Here is a 3,980-nt window from a genome sequence, read left to right on the forward strand (position 1 = left end):
TGTTATTTCTGTATTTACTCAACATACTGTATGTAAGTGCTGCGTAAAGCTTAACATTTATATTGGAGAAGGCTACAAGTATCAGCAAACAATGCTTTTTACGGAGAGAATTGCAAGCATTTGTACTGGTCTATAGATTAGGAACAGGGCTTCATCATAGGACCTTACCGCCCAGTTGTTGGTTAGATTCGTGCCTTGACCAGTCATATAATGGAGTTATAATGCAGTTATAAATGTTTTTGTATATATTTTGGGTGGTCTGCGTATCACAAGGCCATAATAAGAAGCTTTTTAGCCTCCATTGCACAAATGCCTGTCCAGTCACTTGTATGAGCTTGTTAGCATCAATGCATGAATGCCTTAATAAGAGAGCTCTGCTCATGGAAGCGTTGTTGAGCCCAAAGTGCCAGCCACACACTGTACCCACAGACCAAACACAAGGACTTTACCTACACAAGTCAAACTACTAATCTGCTGATCCATGGGAAAAAAAAACGTTGTAATTCCTCAAGCCCGTACCAGGCCCTTCTACTAATATTTATATTGCATGAGTTTATTGTGTTAGACTAACCACTAACCTATAATTTCTTATACAGGTGAATCAGACATGCCTTCTAGGGATAGATTCAGGCCTCGATTCCAGCATGTTCCTGCATGTGGGCGCAGCTGCAAAAAAATCTGTAAAACCGAATTGTTGCCAGAGATCTGTATACAGTCGCAAGAAAAAGTATGTGGACCCTTTGGAAATACCTGAATTTCTGCATAAATTAGTCATACAATTTGATATGATCTTCATCTTGGTCACAACAATAGACAAACACAGTCTGCTTAAACTAATAACACACAAACAATTATACATTTTCATGTTTTTATTGAACACACTGTGTAAACATTCACAGTGCAGGGTGGCAGCAATAACTTCAACCAAATGTTTTCTGTAGTTGCGGATCAGACCTGCACAACAGTCAGGAGGAATTTTAGACCATTCCTCTTTAAAAAAATGTTTCAGTTCAGCAATATTCTTGGGATGTCTGGTATGAACCGCTCTCTTGAGGTCATCCCACAGCATCTCAATCGAGTTGAGGTCAGGAATCTGACAGGGCCACTCCAGAAGGCGTATTTTCTTCTGTTGAAGCCATTACGTTGTTGATTTACTTCTATGTTTTTGGTAGTTGTCCTGCTGCATCACCCAACTTCGGTTGAACTTCAATTGGCAAACAGATAGCTTAACATTTCATTTTTCCGTCGATGATAGCAAGCTGTCCAGACCCTGAGGCAGCAAAGCAGCCCCAAACCATGATGCTCCCTCCACCATACTTTACAGGTGGGATGATGTTTTGATGTTGGTGTGCTGTGTCTTTCTTTCTCCACACATAGTGTTGTGTTCCTTCCAAACAACTCAACTGTAGTTTCATCTGTGCTTGAGGGCACCAGGCTGCCCTGCATCACGCACTCCTATCATCCATTACGCACACCTGCCTTCCCTCGTCACGCACATAAGCGATATTGGACTCACCTGGACTCACTCATCACCTGTTATTACCTCCCCTATATTTATCAGTTCCCCAGCTCTGTTCCCCACTTCTGCATTAATTGTTTTTTGCTTGTATTACTAGTTTGCTGACGCTGTTCCTGTCTCGTTATATGTCCGTTCATTAGTAAATGTCTGCTTCATCTCTCCAGCGTCATTCCATGTGACAGTAGACTCGTCAGCAGGGATGTTAGCATGTTCCAGAGATTTCTGTACTTCTGAAACTCTAGGATTCTTAACCTCATTCAGCATTCTGCGCTGTGCTCTTTCAGTCATCTTTGCAGGACAGCCACTCCTAGGGAGAGTAGCAACAGTGCTGAACTTTCTCCATTTATAGACAATTTGTCTTACCGTGGACTGATGAACATCAAGGCTTTTAGAGATACTTTTGTAACCCTTTCCAGCTTTATGCAAGTCAACAATTCTTAATCTTAGGTCTTCTGAGATCTCTTTTGTTCTACGCATGGTTCACATCAGGCAATACTTCTTGTGAATAGCTACCTCAAATGTTGTGTTTTTAAAAGGGCAAGGCAGCTCTAACCAACATCTCCAATCTCATCTCATTGATTGAACTCCAGGTTAGCCAGGAGCTAACCCGCGACAACCAACAACTGCATAACAGTTTCATTGTTTTTATTTAGGCGATGTCAGAGGTGTACTGCGTTGGAGTTGGAGTTGTCAAATCAGCAAGTGGCTCTTGGCCCTATTGCGGACCTTGCAATTAGTTATAATCTCAGCCTTGTACAGTGCATTCATGGATGCCAAGTGCCAAGTGGTTTAAGTGCTTCCATTACCCATTTAGGCAAATTCCGCATTAATAAATTGGCGACAGCCTGTATCGCCTCCTACCTATCTGTTTCATGTCTCAGGTAGCCTGTGAAAGCCAGCATTGATAGAATGCAAGAATTGACTAATATTTGCCATAGTCTAATAATTATCATGTGCCAACATATCGCCAATGGTCCTTGCAATGGGGAAACTTGCACTCCTGTGGACCTGAAATAATTGGATGGTGAAAGACGTTTTTGCAAGGGGTAGGCATTTAGAATTAAATGTGGAGTGGAACATTATAGTTATGCGATGACATCGTGTCCCTGTGTACCTTCAAAACTATTCGGCAATCATAATTTATTTGAAAAACAGTTTGTCGCATCATTTGTCATCTGTCGAACGGATACAATTGTTGTTGATCTTTAGATAATTTGCTTTTGATGAAAAAACCTGGGTCAGTTCAAACCTGGCTAATGACAAGAAGAGCATTCGCTCACCGATTTGACAGCTCCAATGCAGTTTACACCTCCGACATGGCCTAAACAAAACAATGAAACTGCTCTCCAGTTGTGGGTCAGCTGGAACTGGTTAAATCTAGGCCTGTGTTTGGCAGGAATGAAGATTGGTTCTGAATACATGGGTTAACATATTGAAATTATGTCATGAGAGGGAGGGACTATTCGCTTCCTAAATATAGCCTGCTCTCTTAGGTGAATACACCAACAATTTGCCTACTTTAGGGGATCAGGGGTTGCTGCTAATGAATAATCAGTGACATTTTCAGCAGTGCCATTATGGTTGTCTAAATACATCTCCTTATTTAATGTGAACTTGTCTGGCAGTGTTCAGTGTTTGGTCGTTCCTTTATCATTATAATGTTTGACAAAGACATATGTTCTATTTTGTATTTCTGTTGTGTTGTTCTTGGCACAATGGTCCTGGTCTTGCACTTGGCAAAGTCAACCTAATACGAGAGATGTTTTTCAACTGAAAAAAGAAAACAAAGGAGTTCAAATCAAATCAAAATGTATTGGTCACATACACATATTTAGCTGATGTTATTGTGGGTGTAGCGAAAGGCTTGTGTTCCTAGCTCCAACAGTACAGTTGTATCTAACAATTTGGAACAATACAGACAAATCTAAAAGCAAAAGAATGGAATTAAGAAATATATAAATATTAGGACAAGCAATGTTGTAGTGGCATTGACTAAAATACAGTAGAATAGAATACAGTCTATACATATGACATGAGAAAAGCACTATGTAAACATTAATAAAGTGACTAGTGTTACATTATTAAAGTGGCCTGTGATTCCATGTCTATGTATAAAGGTCAACAGCCTCTAAGGTGCAGTGTTGAGTAATCGGGTGGTGGTCAGCTAGTGATGGCTATTTAACAGTCTGATGGCTTTGGGATAGAAGCTGTTTTTCAGTCTCTTGGTCCCAGCTTTGAGGCACCTGTACTGACCTCCCCTTCTGGATGATAGTAGGGTGAACAGGCCATGGTCGTTGATGTTCTTGATGATCTCTTTGGCCTTCCTGTGACATCGGGTGCTGCAGATGTCCTGGAGGGCAGGCAATGTGCCCCCGGTGATGCGTTGGGAAGACCACACCACCCTCTGGAGAGCCCTGCGGTTGTTGGTGGTGCAGTTGCCGTACCAGGCGGTGATAGAGCC

Source organism: Oncorhynchus mykiss, chromosome 9, assembly GCF_057628025.1.
Source record: "Oncorhynchus mykiss isolate SJ-2025 chromosome 9, ASM5762802v1, whole genome shotgun sequence".
NCBI lineage: Eukaryota > Metazoa > Chordata > Actinopteri > Salmoniformes > Salmonidae > Oncorhynchus > Oncorhynchus mykiss.